Source organism: Artibeus jamaicensis, unplaced genomic scaffold (assembly GCF_021234435.1).
Source record: "Artibeus jamaicensis isolate MK-2021 breed Jamaican fruit bat unplaced genomic scaffold, CSHL_Jam_final contig_1028, whole genome shotgun sequence".
Lineage (NCBI taxonomy): Eukaryota > Metazoa > Chordata > Mammalia > Chiroptera > Phyllostomidae > Artibeus > Artibeus jamaicensis.
This window is the reverse complement of record NW_026521201.1, coordinates 4213521-4226931: the sequence shown is the minus strand read 5'-3', so window position 1 is coordinate 4226931 and position 13411 is coordinate 4213521. Positions and strand designations below refer to the sequence as shown.

The window sequence follows — 13411 nt, the reverse complement described above, 5'->3', positions numbered from 1 at the left end:
ATGAAAAATTGCTTTATGGTGATTTACTCCACCCCAAAATATTATGTACAAATGAAACCATGCTCTCCCAGAGAATTACACTACAATTACAAGGAGGAAATCTGTAACTTTCTTTAAAAGGAGTCTGGGCATCCCTGGCCGGGTGGCACAGCTGACTGGAGCCCCATCCCATACACCATAAGGTTGTGGGTTCCACCCCAGTCGGGGCACATATCTAGGTTGTGGGTTCTATCACGGCTCAGGGTACATGCAGGAGGCAACAAATTTATTTTTCTCTCACATATCAATGTTTCTCTCCCTTCCTTCTCCTCTCTCTAAAAATCAAAGAGCATGTCCTTGGGTGAAGATAAAGAAAAAATAGAAGTCTGGGCAGATCAACTTATCTGGTCAAAAAAGGAAGAGATTTGCTGGGAGAACACAAAGCACCAGCCCTGTGGCCACTGTGTGCCACAGTTGCAGTATTCAGTATTTCTGATGTGGCAGCACATCACAGCCGTGGTCCTTGGTGATCTGCAGTTCTCCCGCAGTGTATTAATGATCCAATAAGAGGACTTAAAGCAACTGAAGGAGTAAAAATGAACCATCAAATTGTACTACTGACAGAGAAGTCCTATTCCAAGTGGTTCAGAAGCCAGAAAAGGAAGGATAACTATTAACTCTGCAGGTAGAAGAAATGCTGGAGTCCCAGGGCTACAAGGAAGTAACATAAACTCAAATATCAGGACCCTAAGCACCTCCACAGCCTCTGCCCCCTGGAGACACTGCCGTCTGAGTGGACAGCCAGGGCCTGGCCCACTTTGTGCAGGAACTGAGCGGTGGCTAGGCTAGGGCCTGGCAGGCTTGGGCAGCCAGATACATAGACTAGTCTTGAATGTAGGTAAGGATTTAGTTCCTTGTAAAGTTTATGTCTCTCTCATTCCAGTGAACAAGATTTGCTATTGTTGGAAACTTACATCTTGTGCTCTCCTTCTTGCAATAAACATATGCTATATTTGAGATGTAAATTTTGTATATTCCTGGGCATGAGAACATGTGTGGCCTTGTGTTTAAGTGCTGGGCTTTAGAGGTGTGAGTTTACATCCTTCTTAGCTATTTGGCCTTGGATATATTGCAATCTCTCTAAGCACTTGCTTGCTTATTTGTAAAATGGGGTTAATAATGCCCATCCACAGAATTGTAAACTATTATGTACATGTAATTGGAAATTTGTTCTGTTATTAAAGAATTCACATTCACACATGGCTTATAAGATCTGTGTTTCCAAAGAAAGATGCAATGATGTAACAACACGAGTAAATCCAGCCTACTGAAACTTCTGAGCTGGAAGAGATTTTGGAGTTCACTTGAGTGCTGTTAAGGAGGAAGAGGGTGAAAAAAGGTGAGGAGTTGAGTTATTCCAAAGACACATGTCATCTGAATTGACCTCATTCATTCCAAATCTTTCTTGAGTGTCGACTATGCACAAGGCACCATGTCAAACACTCTCATGACCCTGAACAATGCTGGAGTCTAGTGGGATAGGTCAGGTGTGAATCAACCTTATTATAAGTCTCATGAAAGAGCATTTCTAAGGCCGAGTGCATGTCTGCCTAAAGGGACATCAATGATGGGTGACCTCTGCATAGCCTCTACCCTGGCAGGTTGCCTCATCCATCTGCCTGTCTTTCTTGTTGTTAAAAATTCTCAAGGCAAGCAATTTCATAGCTGCCCTTGGTCATCAGTTCTGTGTCTTAAAATCGTAATAGACAATTCTTCTGGAAGATTAACTGAAAGATCTTGTGCTGTAGCTTAAATCCAGTCCCTCCATTTTGTTCTCAGAGAAGATAAGAGCAGCTGGCTGACATCTTCTGCACAGTAACTCTTTAGGGGATTGAAGACTGTTATTAAGTTCCTTTTGAGCTCTAGATGTAATTACCTATCATGGGCTGACTGAAAAAGTAAGATGTAGACATTGTTCTTTATTTTCATGGCAAGCGAGCTTCTGTGGGAACTTAGACACATGGAGGACAGTGCAAGTTGCCTTTGGCCATGCAAGTTGCCTTTGGCCACGGACGAGATGTTGTAAATAGCTGCAAGGTGGTCAGGAATTTTCTCCCAAGGACAATAAATAGACTATGATACATCCTGAGAAACACTTTATCACTATGACAACCCACAGAAGTTCACTTTAAAACATCAGTTTTAGAAGACAAGGGAAGTTGGCCCTCCATCCAGAGATTATCAATCACCTTCTTACGGAGAACCAAGTGGCAAAATGAAGAGTGAAGAGAGAAATCAAGATTGTATTTTAGTTTGATTCTAATTAATTTGATGTACTATTAGTTGGTCAAAAAAAGACACATTCATTTATTACTTCTTAAATCCTCAGATAATATATCTCAAATGGTAGTAATTTTAAATGACAAAGTACTGAATACTGTTGGGGTAATAGTGCCCCCAGCTTCCAATCCAAGAAATACTTTGTTATTTGCAAATACAGACATATCTCATTTTGTTGCATTTGCTGTATTGAGCTTTGGAGATACTGCATGTTTTTTTACAAACTGAAGGTTTGTGGCAACCCTGCATTGAGCAAGTCAACTGACACAATTTTCCAACATTTGCTCACTTTGTGTCTCTGTGTCACATTTTGGTAATTCTCAAAATATTTCAAACTCCTTCATGATTATAATATATAGTTATGGCGATCTGTGATTTTTTTTATATCAGTATTATAATAGTTTTGAAGAACCACAAACCATGCCCGTATACGATGGCGAGTTTAATCAGTAAATGTGTGTGTCCTGACTGCTCTACCAACTAACTGGCCAGGCTCCTGTGTCTCTTCTTCTCCTCAGACCTCCCTGTTCTCTGAGACACAAAATTACTGAAATCAGGCCAAACTAGATGGTAGTGATGGTGATACAACATTGTAAATGTAATTATTGCCACTGAATTGCATGCATAAAATTGCGAAAATGACAAACCTTTCATATATATATATATATACATATATATATACATATATATAACACAATTTAAAACATCAATAATATATTATGCCAAAAGCCAATGAATTATACATTTTAGATGAGTGAATTGTATGGTATTGGATACATATCAATAAAGCTGTTAAAAAAAGAGAAAAAAAGAAATTAGGCCAACACCCTACAAAGGTCTCTGAGTGGTCAAGTGAAATGAAGAGTCATACACCTCTCACTTTAAATCAAAAGCTAGAAATGATTAAATTTACTTAGGAAGATGTGTCTAAAGCCGAGATAGGCTGAAAGCTAGGCCTCTTGCACCAGTTAGCCAAGTTTAACTTACTTCAAAAACTTTCCCTTTGGAAAATACTACTCCAGTGAATACATTCATGATAAAAATATAAAACTTATTGCTGAGATGAAGAAAGTTTTAGTGGTTTGTGTAGAAGATCAAACCAGCCACAACATTCCCTTTCGCCAAAGCCTAATCTAGAGCAAGGCCCCAACTCTTCAGTTCTAGAATGGCAGAGAAAGATGAGGAAGCTACAGAAGTAAAATTTGAAACTAGCAAGTTAGTTTATGCGGTTGAAGAAAGAAGCCATCCCATATCATAAAAGTGCAAGGTGAAGCAGCAAGTGCTAATGTAGAAGCTGCAGCAAGTTACCCAGAAGTTCTAGCTAAGATAATGAATGAAGGTGGCTACCTACCCTAAACACCTGATTTTCAATGTAGATGAAACAACCTTAGATGGAAAGAAGGTGCCATGTAGGACTTTCATGGCTAAAGAGGTGAGAGGTCAATGCCTGGCTTCAAAGGACAGACTACCACTCTTACAAGGGGCTAATGCAGCCTGTGACTTTAGATTGAAGCCAATGCTTATTTACCATTCTGAAAATCCTAGGACCCTTAAGAATTATCCTCAGTCTACTCTGCCTGGACCATATAAAAAACACAAATCCTGGATGACAGCATATCTGTTTACAACACGGTTTACTGAATATTTTAACCCTGTTGTTGAGACCTACTTTTCAGAAAAAAGAGATTCCTTTCAAAATATTACTGCTCATTGACAACTGACTTAGTCACCCAAGAGCTCTGATGGAGATATATGAGATGAATGCTGTTTTCATGCTTATTAACCTAACACCCATTCTGTAGCCTATGGATTAAAGAGTAATTTTGACTTTCAAGTGTTATTAAGAAATACATTGCATGAGGCTATCGCTGCCATGGATAGTGACTCCTCTGTTGGATCTGGGCAAAGTTAATTGAAAACCTTCTTGAAAGGAATCACCATTCTAGGTGCCATTAAGAACATTTGTGATTCATGGGACAAGGTCAAAATGTCAACATTAACAGGAGTTGGGAGGAAGTCAATTCCAACCCTCATGGGTGACTTTGAGGGGTTCAGAACTTCAGTATATGCAGTAACTGCAGATGTGGGGTAAACAGCAAGAGAACTGGAATTAGAAGTGAAGCCCGAATTGACTGAACTGCTGCAATCTCATGATAACACTTGAATGGATGAGGAGGCGATTCTCATGAATGAGCAAAGAGAGTGGTTTCTTGAGATAAAATCTACTCTAGGTGATACTGTGAAGCTTGCTGAAATGACAACAGAATTTAAAGTGTTACATAAACCTGGTTGATAAATCAATAGCAGGGTCTGGGAGGACTGACCAATTTTAAAAGAAATTCTACCATCGGTAAAATACCATCAAACAGCATCACATGCTACAGAAAAAATCATTCATGAAAGGAGCATTCAACTGATGCAGCAAACTTTGTTATTGTCTTGTTTAAAAAAATTGTTACAGCTACCCCAACCTTTGGCAACTACCACCCTGATCATTGAGGCAAGATCTTCCACCAAGAAAATATTGTATCTGGCTGAAGGCTCAGATGATGGTTAGCATTATTTGTCAACTAAATATTTTAACTAAATTATTTACATTATTTTTCCCACTTTAAATTTATTTAATTGTTGTTCAAGTAGTTTTCTGTCTTTTACTCCCATCCCAGCCCACCGCCTTCCCAGTGCTCCCTACCCCCCTCCCATTTGCACCCCCCCTTAGTTGTTGTCCATGTGTCCTTTATACTAGTTCCTTTAAATCCCCTTTTTCCCTGAAATTCCCTCCCTTCTCCCCTCTGGTCACTGTCAGCCTGTTCTCTATTTCAGTGTCTTTGGTTACAGTATAGTGTAAATAAACTTAACTTTTTTAAGTACTGGGAAACCCAGAAATTCATGTGACTCACTTTACCATGATATTTGCTTTCTTACAGTGGTCTGGAACCAAACCGGCAACATCTCCTAGGTATGCCCATAGAAGTGAAGGGTGGTAGAACATGCCACTGCAGAATGTGACTGTAGAAGTTCAGGGCACACCACCCAAAAGTATGTAGCTTTGGTATTTTGATTGTTTTGAGCTGTAGGCACTTGAAAACAGTCAATGCAGGGAGAGATTTTCTCTGAACACCCTTTATCTGCCTCCAGCATCCCACCCCCACTTTGTTCTTTTGGAGGGCAGAGCATCCAAAAGAAAATCAGTTATTATAAATCCCCTCCTTAGGAGTTTCATTAGCCAGGGAGGCTTGATTCTTAACACAGGAGAGTAGACTAGAAGTCACCACCACACACAGTTTGTCGCAAACTACCTTACTGCCCATCTATTCTTCTAAGAACTCATTCATCCTCCCTAAAAATCACTGGCTGTCTCATAAGAGGCATACACTTCTTCTACCCTATCCCACCCACCAGCACCTTTCCTTATTAAGATGGTATTTAAGTCTGAATCCTAAACCACATTGGGGAGTTAATCATTTTTGCCTGGCTCTCTCTCATGTATATATAAGGTATACATGTTAATAAGCTTCTATTTTTCCCCTCTTGTTAATTTGTCTTTCATTACAGGAGTCTCAGCCAATAACTCAGGTGGTAGAATTTTTTTTCCTCCCTTACACTAACTATTAAGTTCCTTGCATTTTGTTATTATCTCCCAGTAGTTCAAGTATTTTATAAACACCAGATTTAAGAGGTACTTATAAGTTAGCTCATTAATAATTTCTCTGTCTACTGGTGTTTAGATAGATGAGTCTCTTCTGTCCTTCAAGAACTCTATGAAAGAAAATAGGGCTTTTGTTAAGCATACACAGTATTTATGTGGTATGCAAATATATCGCCTTTTCCTATAATCAAAATGAAAGACACTAATAAACATGCATTGTGATTTTTTAAGTATATTTTATTGATTATACTATTACAGTTTTCACAATTTCCCCCCTTTATCTCCCCTCTTCCCTGTACCTCCCAGCTCCCCAGCATTCCCCCTCCTTAGTCCATGTCCATGGATTATACATATAAATTGTTGGACTTCCGTTTCCTATACTATTCTTAACCTCTCCCTGTTTATTTTATGCCTACCAATTATGCTTTTCTTCCCTGTACCTTCCTTCTCCATTCTCCTCTCTCCCTCCCCACTGATAACCCTCCACATGATCTCCATTTCTGTGATTCTGTTCCTCTTCTAGTTGTTCGCTTAGTTTTTGTTTACATTTTTTTTAGGTTCCTTTGTTGATAGTTGTGAGTTTGTTGTCATTTTACTGTTTATAGTTTTTGATCATCTTTTTCTTAGTAAGTCCCTTTAACATTTCATATAATAAGGGCCCTGGTAATGATGAACTCCTTTAACATGACCTTATCTGGGATGCACTTTATCTGCCCTTCCATTCTAAATGAGATCTTTGCTGGAGAACAACCTTGGATGTAGGTCCTTGCCTTTCATGACTTCAAATACTTCTTTCCAGCCCCTCTTGCCTGTAAGGTTTCTTTTGAGAAATCAGCAGACAGCCTTATGGGAACTCCTTTGTAGGTGATTCTCTCTTCTCCTCTAGCTACTTTTAAGATTCTCTCTTTAATCCTGAATAACATAATGATGACGTACCTTGATACATTCCTCTTTGAATCCAATTTCTTTAGGACTCTCTGGGCTTCCTGGAAGTCTATTTCCTTTGCCACATTGGGAAAGTTTTCCTTCATTATTTATTCAAATAAGTTTTTGACTTTGTGGTCTTTTTTTAAAAAATATATTTTATTGATTATGCCATTACAGTTGTTCTATTCCCCCCCTTCATTCCCCTCCACCCTGCACACCCCCTCCCCCACCCCCCCTTTAGTTTATGACCTCGTGTCTCAAGTTCTTTAGATTCTACATTTTTCCTACTATTCTTACCCTCCCCCCTATTTTCTATCTACGGTCTATGCTACTTATTTTCTGTACCTTCTCCCCCCTTCTCCTTCTCCCACTCCCCTGTTGCTAACCCTTCATGTGATCTTCATTTCTATGGTTCACTCCCGATTAGCTGTCTTCTTAGTTTGCTTTTGTTTTAGGCGTGGTTGTTAATAACTGTGAGTTTGCTGTCCTTTCACTGTTCATATTTTTATCTCCTTTTTCTTAGATAAGTCCCTTTAACATTTCATATAATAATGGCTTGGTGATAATGAACTCCTTGCACTTGATCTTATCTGAGAAGCACTTTATATGCCCTTCCTTTCCAAATGAAATTTTTGCTGGCTAGAGCAATCTAGGTTGTAGGTCTTTGGATTTCATGACTTGGAATACTTCTTTCCAGCCCCTTCTTGCCTGTAAGGTCTCTTTTGAGAAATCAGCTGATAGTCAGATGGGAACTCCTTTGTAGGTGACTGTCCCCTTAGCTCTTGCTGCTTCTAGGATTCTCTCCTTCATTTTTAATCTTGGCTAATGTAATTATGATGTGCCTTTGTGTGTTCCTCCTTGGGTCCATCTTCTTTGGGACTCTCTGAGCTTCCTGGATTTCCTGAAGTCTATTTCCTTTGCCAGATTGGGGAAGTTCTCCTTTATTATTTGTTCAAATAAGGTTTCCACTTGTGGCTGTTCCTCTTCCCCTTCTGGTACCCCTATAATTTGGATGTTGGAGCAGAAAATTGAACAATACGGGAGTCCAACAACAATGAACCACTCAGCCAGGCCAGTAAGAGGGGCGGAGCCAGTAGCGGAGCGGGACAAGCGAAAAAAGATTCCCTGACCCAGGCAGCCAAGGGTGAATCCCTGGTGTGGGGTAGCAACAGGCAGACCCAGTGAAGGCGCAAGGCAGCAGGCTGACTGTGGTCACACATTCGTGTGTGCAGATAAACCAGCGAAGGAGTGAGCAGTGAGACAGGCGCAGGCCCCAGAAGTGGGAAGGAGCAGAGGTGATGGCTATTGCTCGACTTCTTGATCTTGTTCTTCTCCCTTTGGCACCCCTATGATTTGGATATTGGTACATTTGAAGTTGTCCCAGAAATTCCTAAGCCTCTCTTCATTTTTCTGAATTCTCGTGTCTTCATTCTATTCTGGTTGGTGTTTATTTCTTCCTTTTGTTCCAAATCGTTGAGTCCCAGTTTCTTCCTCTTCACTGTTGGTTCCCCATATATTTTGCTTTATTTCACTTTGGGTAGCCTTCATTTGTTCCTTCATTTTGCGACCCAGCTCAATCAGTACTGTGAGCATCCTGATTACCAGTGTTTTGAACTCTGCATCAGATAGGTTGGCTATCTCCTTGTCACCTGTTTTTCTGGAGTTTTGATCTTTCATTTGGACCATATTTTTTGTCTTGGCACACCTGTTATGTTGTAATGGGGTGGGGCCTTAGATATTCACTGAGGGGGGGCAACCCTCTTTGCTGCATTGTGGCACTGTCTGTGGGGGAGGGGCCCAAGGGGGACCAATGCCACTCACTGGCTCTGCTCTAGCCCCACTTTCCAATGAACTCTCTCATAACAGACTGGGAGTTTCTCCCACCATGGAAACCCCTGCAGTAGTTTACAGCTAGCTTTGAATCCTTAGTGTCCCACTCAGCCAGCTCTGCCTTGCCCATGCAGTCTGCTGCCTTGTTGTGAGTCCTCTCAGTCAGCCCCTGCCTCACCTGCATGGTCCTCAGCCTTGCCACCAGACCTCTCCACCTGGCTCTGCCCCTCCTACCACTCTGGGTGAATCTTTCTTTAACTCATTGCTTGTTGGAGTTCCATACAGTTTGATTTTCTGGCACTTCTGGTTGTTTATTATTTTTATATTGGTTGTTATCCTCCTTCTGGTTGTGCAAGGAAGCGAAGAATTTCTACCCATGCCTCCATCTTGGCTGGAACTCAGATCATCATTTCTGTGTCAGAATTTCCATCTTCTCCTTTTTTGATGTATTTCTCTTACTTTCCATGTTGTGCTGTCAGTGATCCTCAGCTTCTACCTGAGTTTCTTTAAGATGAACATACCTTGGTTCTAACCAACTATCTCTCTGCTGCAGCTGAATCCAAAGTTCCTGATTTGAGTTACATCTTGTCTCTGGAGACTACATAAACACGAGGACCTTCATATAAAGCAAATCCCATTTTGCAGACAGGGAAGCAAGACGTCATTATGTCTACTGGTCAAAATCATACACTGAGCCACAAAATGAATTCGGTTTTGATTTCCAGGCAACCAATGGGGATCCTGGGCTACCGGGCTCTTCCTTTAAAGGTAGAACCCCAAGTCTCGCTAGAGATGGAAAAATGAATGAAACAATCTTTTAGATGCCTTTCAGTCTGAATGTATTTTCTAAGAATGTGTCAAAGTAGTGATTAAATCATATATCCAGGTAGGGTTACTATGACTAAAAAATTCAGTGCATTCCTGGGTAATTAACTACAGCCCTCTGTCGTTTCCCAACAGGACATTTTTATCTCCCATGTGACAAATAAATTTCTGAATGACAAAAATGTTGGGCAATATAATGAGGATAAAAATAATTTTGTGAAGTTAGAAAAGTGAATTATAAATTGAAGAAGGACACTCCCCCCACTCTCCCACTGAGTCCCAGTTCCTTTGCTAACAGAGACTTTTAACAATTTCTTATTATGTATGGTTTAAACCCAGCATTTTCCTTAACACATGCCATAAGTATTTTCCCATGTCATTACACACGTGTCAGGAAGATCACTTTGACAAACACATGATACTCCACCTTTTGTATGCACTATATTTAACTTTTTCTATTTTGACCAAGTTTATTGGTCCCAATTTATTTTAATATAATGTTACAATAATCATCCTTTCATATAAAAATAATTTAACAGAGACAAATGTAAAGGCCTTTAAGTTCAACATTAATCATTATTATAGACTTTGTCTGGTTTCCCATAAATTTCTAGGGAAAAAAAGACCTAGGATGATTTGGTTATTCACAAGTGCCAAATTTCCGGAGTGCAACCAGGATGGTGTTCAGAACAGAGAGGTATTTGTTCTGCTCTACTCTAAACTGGGAACATTGCATCTGAAATAACATGTCCCATTCCAAGTACCATCCTGCACCCTTTGCAACACAGCCATTTAGAAGAATTTCAGAAAATCTGATAATTATCAGATGAGTGCCAATTCAAGCTGAAAGAAGTGAGAGCTTAACTCTGAAGAGGAGACATCTAAGGTTATGAGATCAGATTTCAAATGTACAAAAGAGTATTTTGGGAAAGAATAATTAGAATTATTCCCATGGCCAAAAGCTCTAAGAGGCGGATTTCAGAAGATGTGGCCCAGAGTAGTTAAAATAAGAAAAAGAAAATGAAAGTTAGTGCTCCCTTCATAGATTTGAACAGATTGCTTTCTCCCCACTGAGGACCATAGCATTGGAACAGCTGGGTAAGCTCAAAAATGGCCTGGGTGGGAAACAGATATTTCCTCCTCCTTTACCCTCTTAGATGTTAGCATTCTTCAAGGTTCCATCCTCAGTGTTTAGTCGCTTTCTATGCTTACTTTAGGCAAGCTTACCCCCTTCCACAGCTTTAACCACCTCTTCTCTAAACATGCCTATCAAATCTCTCTCTCTAGTCCTGACCTATTGCCTGCACTCCATTATCATCAACAGAAAAATCTTTTAAACTGTAATGTATCAAGATCACAATTATCTTCCTGCCTCGTAGTGGAGTAGTCGGAGTAGTCGGGACTCTTGTTTGCAAGTATCAGAAACGCAACAGTAACTACCTTAGGCAAAAAGGGTAATTTATTGGTTCATGTCCACCAAACCATAGGACAAGCAGGGATTAAATTAGCTTCAGGATGCCTGAGACCAAGGACTGAAAGGCCACCAGAACTCACTTTCCTTATGTTTCTCGTATCTCCTCCTTTCCATGTGCTAGTTTCAGTTTTTCTCTATTGAAGACCAGCTTCTTCCACACATGAGACATAACCAACAGCACCTCTACACTTCCAACTTTGCGGATTCAGCACTTGAGAAGAAAAGCCCAGTTCCCTTAGTGCCTATTCAAAATTCAGATTAATTGGAGGCCTAAGACTGGGTCACATACCCCTGTGTTGACCAAGCACTCTGGACAGGGTAGAGAAAATAAGATATTATGACTAAACCAACCTGTATCTAGTGACCAGCCCTAAAACAATTATTGTAGCTAAGGAGATGGGGTCATGTTAACAAAAACAAAGGTTGTTCTCATTATGTTCTGTATGCAAATTGGGACAAGGGAGAACAGGTATGTCTGCTGTTCCTAGCAAATGGGAGCAGTGCCAGGTAAATAAAACATTACTGAGCACTGCACTGTCCAGCAATGTTCTGTTTTTCATATATCAGGCAGGAGGGCAAAAAACCCTGGAATTATCTCCTGGATGGTCCCTTGTACATACAGGCTTCTTCTGCTAGTGAGTGTTTTAGAAACCCATCTGTATCAGTGTGTCAGCTGGCCTTGTTGTGAAAGGCTGTGCTCAGCTTTAGTGAATTTTTTTTGAAGACTCTTCCTTGTCTTTGCCCATTTCATGATGGGTGCCAATGTGGAAGTTTGCCAATGTAGAAGAGGTAAAACAAAAAATGGCAGAGGCACTAAAAGGCATCAAAATCAATGAGTTCAAAAACTGATTTGAGCAGTGGAAAACACATCTTGATAGGTATGTAGTGCATCAAATTAAGAGTACTTTGCAGGTGACTGAAGTTTAAACATGTGAGAATAAATGCACAATTTTTTTCATAAATAAATTTTAGGGTGTTTGGGTCCTTCCTTCTACTTAATCTCTATTAATGACATCTCTACTTATCGAGTCTTGCAGACTGTGCCTCAGCTTCTTAAAAGCTTTGGTCAGTTCCCCAAACAAACTCCAAAGACCTTAACTTAAATACAAATCCCTTCCCAACATGGCCTGACCTATTACAGCCTTATCTCCTCTAATTCTTTTTTATTGTATTTTTTCCATTGCCATTTATCCTCCTTATATCTCTTCCAACCCTACATCACCACTGTTGTTTACATCCATGAGTCCCTTTTTCTTTTTTCTCAACACCTTCAGTCCCTCACCACCCCTCCCCCATCTATCATCCTGCTCTCCAAGAGTCTGTCTCTATTTTGCTTTAGTTCAGTTTGTTCATTAGATTCCACATGTGAGTGAAATCATATGGTATTTGTCTTTCTATGACTGGCTTATTTCAGTTAGCAAAATGTTCCCCAGTCCATCCATGCCATCTCAAAGGGTTAAATTTGCTTTTTTATTGCCGAGTAGTATTCCATTGTGCAAATGTCCTATAGTTGTTTAACCACTAATCTACTGATGGACACGTGGGTTGTTTCCCTAGCTTGGTGATAAATAATACTGCAATGAACAGAGGGGTGTTTATGTTCTTTCAAATTAGTGTTTTGGGTTTTTTTCGGGTATATTCCCAGAAGTGGAATCACTAGGTCAAAGGGCAGATCCAATTTTAATTAAAACTCCTCTAATTCTTCTGTGTATCTCCCACTCCCTGCTTTCCCCACACAACCACACAGTGCTGCCACAGTTGCTTGCTAGTTCTCAGATATCCAGACCCCTTTCCCGACTCTACACATTTGCCCATGCTCATCTCTGTATGGCTTGGACTGTCCTTTCTTACTTTTGTCATCTAGTATTTTCATTCAAGGTTTGCACAGAACATTCCCTTACCCTTAGGTTAAGCTTATCCTACTCTCCAGGTATGTATGATCCCTTGTAACTCCCATAACACATGAATTCACATCTTCTCACTAGGCCAAGAGCTCCTGGAAGACAAGAACCATACATTATTTTTCTTTGAAGTCAGTCCTAGTAAAGGGCCTGATAGATGAATGGCTTTCACCTGGCACACAGAGGGTGGTTGATAAATGTTTAAGACTAAAGCAATAACTTAAAATGTCTAATTTTAAATTTTATTTGGTTATTATTAGCTAATAAGTGAAACCACATATTACACAAACTAGTGGTTCTTTTTTTTTTCATTTAGGAAATGAGAATACCAACCACAATAAGATACCACCTCACATTTGTTAGAATGATTATTATCAAGAAACAAAAAAATAACAAGTGTTGGCAAGGATGTGGGAAAAAGGAACTGCTGTACACTGCTGATGGGAATGTAAATGGGGAAGCCACTATGGAAAACAATCTGGAGAT

At 40.0% G+C, this 13411-nt stretch overlaps 1 protein-coding gene across 1 annotated transcript in view; it reads right to left on the bottom strand.

Annotated features, from left to right (window-relative positions):
* Positions 1-10070: 10070 nt before the first annotated feature.
* PARP11 (poly(ADP-ribose) polymerase family member 11) overlaps positions 10071-13411 on the bottom strand; it is an 84229-nt gene continuing 80888 nt past the window's right edge. Inside the window, exon 9 of the transcript XR_008391024.1 lies at positions 10071-13020. The gene's annotated coding sequence lies outside the window, so the exon portion shown is untranslated. The remainder of the gene's footprint in view (positions 13021-13411) is intronic.